The sequence below is a fragment of the Cuculus canorus genome, chromosome 2 (assembly GCF_017976375.1).
Source record: "Cuculus canorus isolate bCucCan1 chromosome 2, bCucCan1.pri, whole genome shotgun sequence".
Lineage (NCBI taxonomy): Eukaryota > Metazoa > Chordata > Aves > Cuculiformes > Cuculidae > Cuculus > Cuculus canorus.
This window is the reverse complement of record NC_071402.1, coordinates 1,068,367-1,082,109: the sequence shown is the minus strand read 5'-3', so window position 1 is coordinate 1,082,109 and position 13,743 is coordinate 1,068,367. Positions and strand designations below refer to the sequence as shown.

General features: G+C 58.2%; 1 protein-coding gene across 4 annotated transcripts in view; it reads left to right on the top strand.

Moving 5' to 3' along the window:
- Nucleotides 1-13,743, top strand: part of BOP1 (BOP1 ribosomal biogenesis factor) — a 96,489-nt gene that overhangs the window by 42,695 nt on the left and 40,051 nt on the right. The window lies entirely within an intron of this gene.

Genomic DNA, 13,743 nt, shown 5'->3' with positions numbered 1-13,743 from the left:
CAGGGAGAGAAGGTGGGAAGAAGAGATGTGGAGAACAGATGGGATGAGGGCATGGGGAGAGGACACAGAAAACACGGGGAGAGGAGGTGGGAAGAAGAGATGTGGAGAGGAGATGGGGTGAGGGCATGGGGAGAGGACACAAGGAGAGGAAAAACAGGGAGAGGAGACGGAGAGGAGGTGGGAAGAAAAGATATGGAGAACAGATGGGATGAGGGCATGGGGAGAGGACACAGAAAACGGGGAGAGGAGACAGGGAGAGAAGGTGGGAAGAGGAGTTGTGGAGAGGAGATGGGGTGAGGGCATGGGGAGAGGACACAAGGAGAGAAAACACAGGGAAAGGAGACGGAGAGGAGGTGGGAAGTAGAGATGTGGAGAGGAGGTGGGGTGAGGGCATGGGGAGAGGACACAAGGAGAGAAAACACGGGGAGGGGAGACAGGGAGAGGAGGTGGGAAGTAGAGATGTGGAGAGGAGATGGGGTGAAGGTATGGGGAGAGGACACAAGGAGAGGAAACACAGGGAGAGGAGACAGGGAGAGGAAGTGGGAAGAGGAGATGTGGAGAGGAGATGGAGTGAGGGCATGGGGAGAGGACACAAGGAGAGGAAACACAGGGAGAGGAGACAGGGAGAGGAGGTGGGAAGAGGAGATGTGGAGAGGAGATGGGGTGAGGGCATGGGGAGAGGACACTGAAAACGGGGAGAGGAGACAGGGAGAGAAGGTGGGAAGAAGAGATGTGGAGAGGAGATGGGGTGAGGGCATGGGGAGAGGACACAAGGAGAGAAAACACGAGGAGAGACAGGGAGAGAAGGTGGGAAGAAGAGATGTGGAGAGGAGATGGGTGAGGGCATGGGGAGAGGACACAAGGAGGGAAAACACAGGGAGAGTAGATGGGGAGAAGAGATGGGGAAGTGGGAAGAGGTAACGAGGATAAGGCAGGGAGAAGACACAGAGAGGAGATGAGGGAGGACATGGGGAGAGGACATGGGGACAACATGAGCAGAGGACACGGAAAGGACATAGAAAGATGACACAGGGAAGGGGACACAGGGAAAGGAGACCTGGAGAGGAGGTGGGGAGAGAACGCAAGGAGAGGACACAGGGAGAGTAAATGGGGAGAGGACACGAGGAGAGGGCATAGGAAGAGGGCACGAGGAGAGGACATGGGAAGAGGACACAGGGTGGCTTGTGTGCCAGTGCTTCTTCCTGGGGTCGTGGTGGGAAAGGAGAGTTGTGGCAGCACTGCCCACTGGTGCTCAGCTCTGGAGCTCAGGCTGTGGTGGTGCTGCTGCTGCCCAGCTTTTGGGAGGAGCTGGCACGTGCCAACCTCATCCATCTGTCCCATCAAGAAGTGTTGGAGGTCTCTACATCCTGTTCCTCACCCTGTGCTCCCCTCTGGGCTTCTGCCCTGGGTAGGAGACCCCTAGATCTCCTCATCTTTGTTGTAGCCACAGGCTGAGCCTCCGCAGCCCCGTGCAGGGCATGGTGGGGGGGTCACAGATCTTCTCTGAACTGTGCTGCTCCATGCCATGCCATATCATCCGGCTCAGCTTCCATGCATGGATTTCTGAGAGAAGCTCACGATGCTGGGCATGCATTCCCTTGGAGGAGAGCCAGCTTTGTGTGCCAGAGGGAAACTGAGGCAGGCGGGGATGATGGGTCAGCTCTTGGCTGCTTCTCATGGCTTCTGAGCCCCAGGGCCCTGCTTAAAAGCTCTGGGATGTCCCATTTGGGCACTGGAAGCGACTGGGATTCGGCTGGTGGAGCTACGGACCAGCTTGTCTCTAGCTGCTTGGACCCCTCATCGCAGCTCCCTATCCCTCTCCTGGCCTCCTCTCCAGCTCCTGGCTGCTCCCACAGCCCCTTCCCCATCCCGCTCGCTCCAATTGGAGCTGACGTGCTCTATTTGTCAGAGATAAAAAATAGCGGAGGAGGAATGGAAAGACAGGAGGCACAGGAAAACGGTTTGGTGGTTAGAGACAGAGGAACAGGATTAACGTGCAGTGGGGGATTTGGACTGAACACTGCGTGCATTGTAATCCGATAGCGGCCAGGGAAAAAAGAGAGACCGGGAGAGAGCGGCTGACCCCCAAATCCCCAGGGGAGCCGCGGGGAGAGCAGGAACGAGGAGAGAGTGAAGGATTCCAGAGGTGGACTGGCTTCCTCTTTCACCAGACAGACACAGGGGAGACGGGCAGGGAGCCAGCAGCGTACCTGCACTTCCCATCGAGCCCCCGGCAGCTGGAGCGGCTTTGGGATGGGGATGGGGACGGGGGGGCCACGGCGGTGGGGAGGGGGCACACAGGCCACGGATGGGGACGGGGGACCACATTTCTCCAAGCAGGAGCCTTCACCGCAGCCAGAAGCCAAACAGCAGGTTTCAAATCAATGTGGGGGGTGAGGGGTTCCCAGCTCCCCGTGATCCGTCATCCCCATCTTGCCTCAGTTTCCCTCCGGCACACAAAGGCGGTTCTCGCCAAGGGCTGGTGAGGGAATGGATGGGGAGCAACGTAAGCGTGGCTCGGAAAGCTTTGTTCTTTCCCAGATGTGGAGCTGGACGGCGTGGCAGGGCACGGAGCAGCACAATTGGGACCAGATCGGTGACTCTACACGGCTGCTCAGGGCACGAGAGGCTGTGGAGCCGGGAGCTGCTGGTTCCCAGCTGGCAAACATTCCATTAGGAGAGCAGGCAGCGGAGCGAGGAAAGAGGAGGAGGGGGGGGAAAAAAAGCTCACAGCAACTAAATCAGAGGAAGAAAAGCCCTGCCGAGCCGGAGCAGCGGGGTCACATGTGTTTCCTGGCAGGCTCGCAGGTGCTAAGCAGGGATGCAGGCAGGGAGCACCTTGTGATGGATCATGTGGAGAGCGCGGCAGCTCATTCCCCAATCCTGGGGACAGGTACTTGGGAGCAGGGGGCTCACCCGGGCCAAGCTTCCTGCTGCTGTGGGTTCCCAATGCCCGTGGTGGGGGCAGCTGCTGCCCCAACTGGGCTGTGCGTCCCTTCAGCGCATCCCATTCCTCATCCTGCGTGGGTACACGGCTCCTTGGAAGCGTCCAAGCCAAGAGCCAGGGCTCCGGCACCCATCCCTGTATCCCAAGGTGCTGCCGTGATGGATGCATTAAACATCCCAGAGCAAGGTGCCATCACACTGGTTTCTTCTGGAGGTTCTTGGCTTGGTGGTGACTTCTCAGACTCTCCCAGACCTGATGTGCATCCTAAAAGCTGCTCAAAGTCCTGAGTAGTGCAGCCTTGGGAAAAGGGATTGTAGGATAAAATCCAATCGTGGAATCATTCAGGTTGGAAAAGACCCTCAACAGCACCGAGTCCAACCCCTCGCCCACCATGGAACTGTGTCCCTGAGCACCACATCCGCATGGATTTAAACCCCTCCAGGGATGGGGACTCCCCCTCTCCCCTGGGCAGCCTCTGCCAACCCTTGGCCACAAGGGGTTCCCAATATCCGGTCTAACCCTCCGCTGGCCCAACCGGAGGCCATTCCCTCTTGTCCCAGCACCTGTTCCTTGGGAGCAGAGCCTGACCCCGTCCTGGCTTAAGCCTCTTCTCCAAGAGCTGCACAGAGCCATCAGGACTGCCCTCAGCCTCCCTTGCTCCAGCCTCAGCCCATGGATCCAGCCTGGCCAGATCCTTCTGCAGAGCCCTCCTGTCCTCCAGCTCATGGATCCATGCCCAGATCCTTCTGTAGATCCTCCTGCCTTCCAGCCCATGGATCCATGCCCAGATCCCTCTGTAGATCCTCCTGCCCTCCAGCCCATGGGTTCATGCCCAGATCCTTCTGTAGATCCTCCTACCCACCAGCCTATGGATCCATGCCCAGATCCTTCTGTAGATCCTCCTATCCTCCAGCCTATGGATCCATGCCCAGATCCCTCTGTAGATCCTCCTACCCTCCATCCATGGATCCAGTTGCATCTCTCCATGCAGGGAATGATGAAGTCGCAGGGATGTGGACTCTTGCCATCAGGCATGAGGGTGGTGGCTGAGTTTCTCCGAGTTGGGCCATGTCACACCCTAAGGAAGGGTCCTGGTACATGAGGTTGTTGGAGCGGAAGAGCATGGAGCAGCTGGCAAGACTTCAGCCACGCTGCTGGGAAGGGGCAGCAGGGGAACAGCCCCATTCCTGACCATGGATGCAGAGGAGAGAGGTGCCCATCCCTTCCCAGCAGTCCCATCCCGGCATGAGGAGGTGCCTGTTCCATCCCAGCATGAGGAGGTGCCCATCTCATCCTAGTGTGATAATGTGGCCATCTCATCCCAACAGTCCCATCCCAGCATGAGGAGGTGCCCATCCCATCCTAGTGTGAGGAGGTATCCATCACATCCTGACAGTCCCATCCTGACATGAGGAGGTGCCCATCTCATTGTAGTGTAAGGAGTTGCCCATCCCGTCCCATCCGTCTCATCCCGACATGAGGAGGTGCCCATCCCATCCTAGTGTGACGAGGTCCCCATCCCGTCCCATCCCATCCCATCCCATCCCATCCCATCCCATCCCATCCCATCCCATCCCATCCCATCCGTCTCATCCCGACATGAGGAGGTGCCCATCCCATCCTAGTGTGACAAGGTGCCCATCCCATCCCATCCCATCCCATCAGTCTCATCCCATCCCATCCGTCTCATCCCGACATGAGGAGGTGCCCATCCCATCCTAGTGTGACGAGGTGCCCATCCCATCCAAACACATCCCATCCCATCCAAACACATCCCATCCCATCCCATCCCATCCCATCCATCTCATCCCGACATGAGGAGGTGCCCATCCCATCCTATCCCATCCCATCCGTCTCATCCCGACATGAGGAGGTGCCCATCCCATCCTAGTGTGATGCGGTGCCATCCTGACAGTCCCATTCCAGCATGAGGATATGCCCGTCTCATCCCAGCAGGAGGAGGTGCCTGTTCCATCCCAACAGTCCCATCCCATCCCAGCAGTCCCATCCTGGCCTGAGGAGGTGCCCATCCCAGCATGAGGATGTGCCCGTCTCATCCCAGCAGGAAGGACGTGCCTGTTCCATCCCAACAGTCCCATCCCAGCAGGAGGAGGTTCCCATCCCATCCCATCCCATCCCATCCCATCCCAGCAGTCCCATCCTGGCATGAGGAGGTGCCCATCCCAGCATGAGAATGTGCCCATCTCTTTCCAGCAGGAGAGGGTGCCTGTTCCATCCCAACAGTCCCATCCTGGCATGTGGAGGTGCCCATCCCATCCTAGTGTGATGAGGTGCCCGTCTCATCCCAGCATGAGGAGATGCTTGTTCCATCCCAACAGTCCTATTCCGGCATGAGGAGGTGCCCATCCCATCCCCGCAGTCCCATCCCATCATGAGGAGGTGCCCATCCCATCCCCGCAGTCCCATCCCATCATGAGGAGGTGCCCATCCCATCCCAGCAGTCCCATCCAGACATGAGGAGGTGCCCATTCCATCCCAACAGTCCCATCCTGGCATGAGGAGGTGCCCATCCTATCATAGTGTGATGAGGTGCCCGTCTCATCCCAGCATGAGGAGATGCCCGTTCCATCCCAACAGCCCCATCCCATCATGAGGAGGTGCCCATCCCATCCCCACAGTCCCATCCCATCATGAGGAGGTGCCCATTCCATCCCAGCAGTCCCATCCAGACATGAGGAGGTGCCCATCCCATCCCAGCAGTCCCATCCCATCATGAGGAGGTGCCCATCCCATCCCTGCAGTCCCATCCCATCATGAGGAGGTGCCCATCCCATCCCAGCCGTCCCATCCCACCATGAGGAGGTGCCCATCCCATCCCAGCAGTCCCATCCCATCATGAGGAGGTGCCCATCCCATCCTAGTGTGATGAAATGCCCGTCTCATCCCAGCATGAGGAGGTGCCCATCCCATCCCAGCAGTCCCATCCCATCATGAGGAGGTGCCCATCCCATCCCCGCAGTTCCATCCCATCATGAGGAGGTGCACATCCTATCATAGTGTGATGAGGTGCCCGTCTCATCCCGGCATGAGGAGGTGCCCATCCCATCCCCGCAGTCCCATCCCATCATGAGGAGGTGCCCATCCCATCCCAGCAGTCCCATCCCTTCATGAGGAGGTGCCCATCCCATCCCCGCAGTCCCATCCCATCATGAGGAGGTGCCCATCCCATCCCAGCAGTCCCATCCCATCATGAGGAGGTGCCCATTCCATCCCAGCAGTCCCATCCAGACATGAGGAGGTGCCCATCCCATCCCCGCAGTCCCATCCCATCCTGAGGTGCTCATCCCATCCCATCAGTCCCATCCAGACACGAGGAACTGCCCATCCCGGCATGAGGATGTGCCCGTTCCATCCTGGCATGAGGAGCTGCCCATCCCTGGTGCCCCGCGTCTTCCCAGCGGCACGGGAACGGCACAATCGGCTGCTCCACACTGCCCAACTGCGGTCCCCTCCCCCAACCATCTGCAGGTTCCTGCCGGATTAAGCGGAGGAAATCTGGAATTGGGTTACTCTCCATCTTGAACCTGCTATTACGATGGGGTTTATTTTCTTCTGTTCCGATCGAATTGGATGCAGCCTCTTTTTTAGACCCTTAATGGTTTGGCTTTGAGAATTTCCTTCTAAATTACACCGCTGGCTTCCTGCTTTTAGAGCTCCCAGGAGCCCCGCAGCCGTGCGGAACAGCCGGGGAAATTGCTCCCCGGAGCTGAGCTGGAGAGTTTTGAGCCCTGCCGGGTTGGTGGGTGTGCGTGGGGCTGGTCAGGCTCGTTCCTCTTGCCAAGCCCTCGTAAAACCGAGTCGGTGCTGGCTGAGCAAGGAGAAAATCCTAGAATCCTACAATCCTAGAATGGTTTGGGTTGGAAGGGATCTTAAAGCCCAGCCAGTTCCAACCTCCTGCCATGGGCAGGGTCATCCCACTGGATCAGGCTGCCCAAGGTCCATCCAACCTGGCCTGGAACACCTCCAGGGATGGGGCAGCCACAACTTCCCTGGGCAACCTCTTCCAGGGTCTCACCACCCTCATCGTGAAGAAATTCCTCCTCATGTCCAGTCTAAATCTGCCCCTCTCCAGTTTATACCCATTGCCCCTCGTCCTATCACTCCAAACCTTTGTGAACTGTGTCTCCTCAGTTTTTCTGCAGCTCCTTCAGGTACTGGAAGGTCACTCTAAGGTCTCCTCAGAGACTTCTCCACGCGGGACAACCCCAACTCTCTCAGCCTGTCCTCGGATGGGAGGTGCTCCAACCCTCGCATCACCTTTGTGGGCTGCTCTGGACCAGTTCCAAAAGTTCCATCTCCTTCTTCTGGGGATGGAGGATGATCTGATTGAGAGCAGCCATGAGGAGAAGGACTTGGGGTGCTGGAGGATAAGAAGCTCGACATGAGCCACAACGTGCGCTCACAGCCCAGAAGGCCAACCGTGTCCTGGGCTGCATCCAAAGCAGCGTGGCCAGCAGGGATAGAGGGGATTCTGCCCCTCTGTTCCTCTCCTGGGAGACCTTCTCTGGAGGATTGGGTCCAGGTCTGGAATCCTCAACAGAAGGAGGAGATGGAGCTGTTGGAACGGGTCCAGAGGAGGCTCCAAGGATGATACGAGGGCTGGAGCACCTCCCATCCGAGGACAGGCTGAGAGAGTTGGGGTTGTTCCACCTGGAGAAGAGAAGGTTCCGAGGAGACCTTGGAGCGACCTTCCAGTACCTGAAGGGGCTCCAAGAAAGCTGAGGAGGTGCTGTTCACAAAGGCTTGTGGGGATAGGACAAGGGGGAACAGGGATAAACTGGAGAGGGGCAGATTTAGACCGGACATGAGGAGGAACTTCTTCACCATGAGAGTGGTGAGGCCCTGGAAGAGGTTTCCCAGGGCAGTTGTGGCTGCCCCATCCCTGGAGATGTTGAAGGCCAGGTTGGATGGTCCTTGGGCAGTCTGATCCAGTGGGATGTCCCTGCCCATGGCAGTGAGGTTGGAACTGGCTGATCTTGAAGGTCCCTTCCAACCCAAACTATTCTATGATTCTAAGGGGGTCCTGGAGAGCAATGCTGAGATTGGGGGGAGTGGAAGGGAGGCACAGGGAGTGATGCCGGGATTTGGGAGAGGAGAATCATAGAATCACCAGGTTGGAAAAGACCTCTTTAATCATCAAGTCCAACCATCCCTATCTGCCACTAAACCATGTCCCTGAGCACCTCATCTACCCATCTTTTAGATACCTCCAGGGATGGGGACTCCACCCTCTCCCTGGGCAACCTCTGCCAGGACCTGGTGACCCTTTCCGTGAAGAAGTTTCTCCTGATGTCCAGTCTGAACCTCCCCTGGTGCAGCTTGAGGCCATTCCCCCTTGTTCTGTCCCCTCTCACTTGGGAGAAGAGGAAGAACCCACCTCACCACAACCTCCTTTCAGGCAGTTGTAGAGAGAAGGGAGTCTGGGGAGCAATTCTGGGGTTCAGGAGAGAGGAAGGTGCCCAGGGAGCAATTCTGGAGTTCAGGAGAGGAGAAGGTGCCCAGGGAGCAATTCTGGGGTTCAGGAGAGAGGAGGGTGCCCTGGGAGCAGTTCTGGGATTCAGGAGAGAGGAAGGTGCCCAACGGAGCAATTCTGGAGTTCAGGAGAGAGGAAGGTGCCCAGGGAGCAATTCTGGGGTTCAGGAGAGAGGAAGGTGCCCACAGAGCAATTCTGGGGTTCAGGAGAGGGGAAGGGAAGCCAGAGTGATGCTGGGATTGGGGAGAGGGAAATCGAGTCTGGGGAGCAATGCTGGGACTCAGGAGGGAGGAAGGGTGGCTCGGAGAGCGATGCCAGGGGTCAGAGGAGGAGAAGGGGGGCTGAGGGAGCAATTCTGGGGGTCAGGAAAGGGGAAGGAGGGCCAGGGGAGCTCTCCTGGCTTTGCAGCTGGCCGGTCCCGCAGCTCGGAGCGCTGCATCCTGCCCTGAGCCATTCCTGTTCACCCAGCCGCCAGCAAGGTGTGTGTAAAGCCCCCGTTCCTTTCTTCTCGGAGCCCCCGGAGAGGTTTACTGCTAACCCATAATTGTCACCTGCATCGTTTAATAGCTCGCCAGCTGCATGTGTTGCCGAAGGGCGACGGAGAGGGGTTGGGGGAGGCGTATGGAAGCGATCGGGAACAGTGGCAGCTGTCCCGGAGCAGCGGCATGCGGGGCCACGTGGGTGATGCTGAAGGGGCCCCACGCACGGCATAGTTGGATCCGTGTTCATCCAGAGCTTCGTAGAATCATGGAATGGTTTGGGTTGGAAGGGACCTTAAAGATCAGCCAGTTCCAACCCCACTGCCATGGGCAGGGACATCCCACTGGATCAGGCTGCCCAAGGACCATCCAAACTGGCCTTCAACACCTCCAGGGATGGGGCAGCCACAACTTCTCTGGGCAACCTCTTCCAGGGCCTCACCACCCTCATCGTGAAGAAATTCTTCCTTATGTCCAGTCTAAATCTGCCCCTCTCCAGTCTAGAGCCGTTGCCCCTCATCCTATCCCCACAAGCCTTTGTCAATAGTCCCTCCTCGGCTTTCTGGGAGCCCCTTCAGGTACTGGAAGGTCTCTCTAAGTTCTCCTTGGAGCCTTCTCTTCTCCAGGATGAACAACCCCAACTCTCTCAGCCTGTCCTCGGATGGGAGGTGCTCCAGCCCTCTGATCATCTTTGTAGCCTCCTCTGGATCCATTCCAACAGCTCCATCTCCTTCTTCTGTTGAGGATTCCAGACCTGGACCCAATCCTCCAGATGAGGTCTCCCAAGAGAGGAACAGAGGGGCAGAATCCCCTCCATCCCTGCTGGCTGCGCTGCTTTGGATGCAGCCCAGGACACAGTTGACCTTCTGGGCTGTGAGTGCACGTTGCCAGCTCCTGTGGAGCTTCTCATTCCCAGCACCCCAAGTCCTTCTACTCAGGGCTGCTCTCCATCCCATCATCACCGATCCTGGGCTGAAATCAGGGATTGCCCCCACCCAGGTGTAGGACCTTGCCCTTGGCCTTGCTGAACCTCCTGAGGTTCTCCCAGCCCCACTTCTCCAGCTTCCCTGCTCCAGGGACTTGTGCTCAGTGTCCGTACGCTCCATGAGGTTCAGCTCCAGGGGTTTGGCTTCGCTGCCACAGGCTCAGGAGTGTTGGGATAAGATTTAAGGTGATGATGATTGATGATGATGCTGCTGATGATGAGCTGGGCTGGGCATCACAGGAGATAGAATCATGGAATCATTGATGTTGGAAAAGACCTTTAACAGCACTAAGTCCAACCCTTCTCCCGGCACTGCCAACCCCACCACAGAACTGTATCCATGAGCACCACATCCACATGGATTCCGAACCCCTCCAGGGATGGGGACTCCCCTTCCTGCCCCAGGCAGCTTCTGCCAGCCCTTGATCTCAAGGAATTGTTCCCAGTCTCCAGTCTAACCCTCCCCTGGACCAACTGGAGGCCGTTCCCTCTTGTCCCATCGCCTGTTCCTTGGAAGCAGAGCCCGACCCCTGCCTGTCTCCAGCCTCCTTTCCGGAGCTGCGCAGATCCAGGAGATCTCCCCTCAGCCACCTCTTCATAAACATCTCCAGGTCCCTCAGCTGCTCCCAGAACCTCTGCTCTCCAGACCCTTCCCAGCTCCGGTCCCTTCTCCACACGCGCTCCAGCCTCTCCAGGTCTTTCTTGGAGCGAGGAGCCCAGGACTGAGCTCAGGAGTCGAGATGTCACCTCTCCAGCACTGAGTGCAGTGGAACAATCCCTGCCCAGCTCCTGGTGGCCACCCCGGGGCTGATGCGAGCCCAGATGTGGGAGCCGCTACAAGGGGTGGAATCTCCTAGGAGCAGCAGGGAAGCATTCCCAGCTCGGGAGCTGTTTTTGCTGGCTGGTTGGGGACAGACGGCCATCGGCAGCGAGCCGTGCGCAGATCCTCTGGGCTCTGCGATAGAGGCTGCCTGGTGCCGAATTTTCCACCACATATTTGCTCTGTGAAGTCACAGGTAGCTCCGAGATCTGCACGTCTGCCCATGGCTGGGACGTGCTGCTGGCTCTGGGGAACTGGGAGATCTGTGGTGGGACTGGCAGCGAGCCTTGGGCACGGTCCCCTGAGCCTCTTCTTGCCAACCTCACTGCCGCAGTTCCCCTCGTAATTCCAGCTCCAGACCACTCGCCTTCAGAGTCTGGGATGGATCCAGAGCACAGCCTATAAGATGCAGGAGCAAAGAGCCAACTCCAGCTGCATCCATGGGCTGGAGGGCAGGAAGGGTCTGCAGAGGGATCTGGGCATGGATCCATGAGCTGGAGGGCAGGAGGGTCTACAGAGGGATCTGGGCATGGATCCATGGGCTGGAGGGCAGGAAGGGTCTGCAGAGGGATCTGGGCATGGATCCATGGGCTGGAGGGCAGGAATGGTCTGCAGGGGGATCTGGGCATGGATCCATGGGCTGGAGGGCAGGAAGGGTCTGCAGAGGGATCTGGGCATGGATCCATGGGCTGGAGGGCAGGAAGGGTCTGCAGAGGGATCTGGGCATGGATCCATGAGCTGGAGGGCAGGAGGGTCTACAGAGGGATCTGGGCATGGATCCATGGGCTGGAGGGCAGGAAGGCTCTGCAGAGGGATCTGGGCATGGATCCATGGGCTGGAGGGCAGGAAGGGTCTGCAGAGGGATCTGGGCATGGATCCATGGGCTGGAGGGCAGGAAGGGTCTACATAAGGATCTGGGCATGGATCCATGGGCTGGATGGCAGGAAGGGTCTGTAGAGGGATCTGGGCATGGATCCATGGGCTGGAGGGCAGGAATGGTCTACATAGGGATCCGGGCATGGATCCATTGGCTGGATGGCAGGAAGGCTCTGCAGAGGGATCTGGGCATGGATCCATGGGCTGGAGGGCAGGAAGGGTCTACATAAGGATCTGGGCATGGATCCATGGGCTGGAGGGCAGGAAGGCTCTACCGAGGGATCTGGGCCAGGTTGGATCCATGGGCCAAGGTCAATGGGAGGGGATTTGACAAGGCTGCATGCTGAGTCCTGCACCAGGGGAGGTTTAGATTGGATATTGGGAACAATTCCTTCAGGGGAAGGGCTGGCAGAGGCTGCCCAGGGCCGTGGGGGTGTCCCCATCCCAGATGGGTTTAATTCCATGTGTATCTGGTGCTCAGGGACATGGTTCCATGGTGGACTTGGCAGTGCTGGGGGAAGAGTTGGACTGGTGGGTGTTGAGGTTCTTTTCCAACCTCAATGATTCCATGATTTTGTGTGTTGGGAGCGGGGCAGGGTGATGGGCAGCTGCCCTGGGAATGGACCTGGCTGTGCCAACAGGACAGGACTCAGCGCAGCACCCGGTGCTGCAAACATGGTGAGTGCAGGGAAAGCCACATCACCTGCAGCTGTACCTGCAACCAGCGTGGCTTTTCCCTGGCCGGCTCTGATCCCTTTTCCCTGCTCCACCCTGCCAGAGCAGCAAATGCTCTCAGCTCACGATGGCAGAGCCGGTGGTGATGAGCTGGGAGAGGAATGTGTGGCTGGAGGAGTTCCTGCGGGATGCGGTGGCAACGTCCCGGAGCTGCTGTGCCAAGGTATGCGCAGCGCAGCGCCTGCCAGGGTATTGCTGCCGCCCAAACCTCCTCCGCCGCCGCCTGCGGCTGAACCTTCCGCACCTTCTCGGTGCTGAGCAGCAGCTCGGATGCTCCAACAGCTCAGGGATCACCAATACCCGGCACACGCGTGCGGGCAAACAGCACCGCCTCGACGTGGTATTCAATGCTTGAGTCCTGCTCCCCTGTCCCTGTGTGACCGCAGCGGCTGCGACGAGGGTGGGGACAGGTTGGCGGCGTTCCCTGGAATCCATGAGGCATCACTGAAGTGTTGAGTGTTACGGTCTCGTCTGCCGGCCTCGGAAGGACTCCACGGAGTCAGAATTTTTCTCCCCAATGCCTCCGAATTTCATTTCAATAGTGTCCGTCACTGCATGTGTGTGCCCGTGAGTCCTGCCCAGAGGCAGAGAGCCTTTCCAAACCTCTTTCTCCAGCTGCAAAACCACCAATATCCAAGTTGAAAAGAGATATTCCCCGTTTCCAGGAAGCAAAGTGCTTCCCAATCCTTACTGGCAATGCCCGGAGCCCAACCGGGCTCCCTGTGAGTGAAGCATCAGTCCTGTCAAACCACGTTCCAGCCACTCAGATCCCCTCAGCTCGAAGCAAACGGCTTCTTTCTGCTCCGTTAATGCCGTGGATGTGAGGCAAAGGTGGGCAGTGCTCACCTGCCCTGGCACAAGCTGCTCCGGCATTCCTATATCCGACAGGAGTGGTGAGGGAACCCTCTGTGGCTGACTGGACAGCTGGTTCCTACATGGAGCCTGCCCACGGAACGCCATCCACCCCAGTCCATGGCTCGGATCCGTGTTTCCTGACTTCTGCTAGACTGCTGTGTTGGGAAAGAGGAGCTGTGGGCATTCCTGCTTGGCTATCCTGATGGATTCCTAGTCCTGAGCATCCCTGAGTCTCATTGCTCCCCTCGCATCTTCCCTGCTGCCAAGCATTGCTCCCAGCCCCTCCAGAACCTCCTGCAGCCCTTGGAATTCCAAAAGCCTTTGGATATCTTTGGGGAGCGCCTGTGGCTGGTGTGGAGCAGCCCTGGGAACTGAGTTCTCCAGACCTTGTGGCCATTCCTCTCTTTGGGAAACAGTGTCCCAGGCAGAGCCATGGATACGGTGGAGGGTTCTGAGGTGCTCGGGACACCAACTGATGCCTCCGACTCCCCATCCTGACTCTGCTCCCTGGCTCTGTGCTGGAGAGATGCTTCCCGGCACATTCCATGGTGG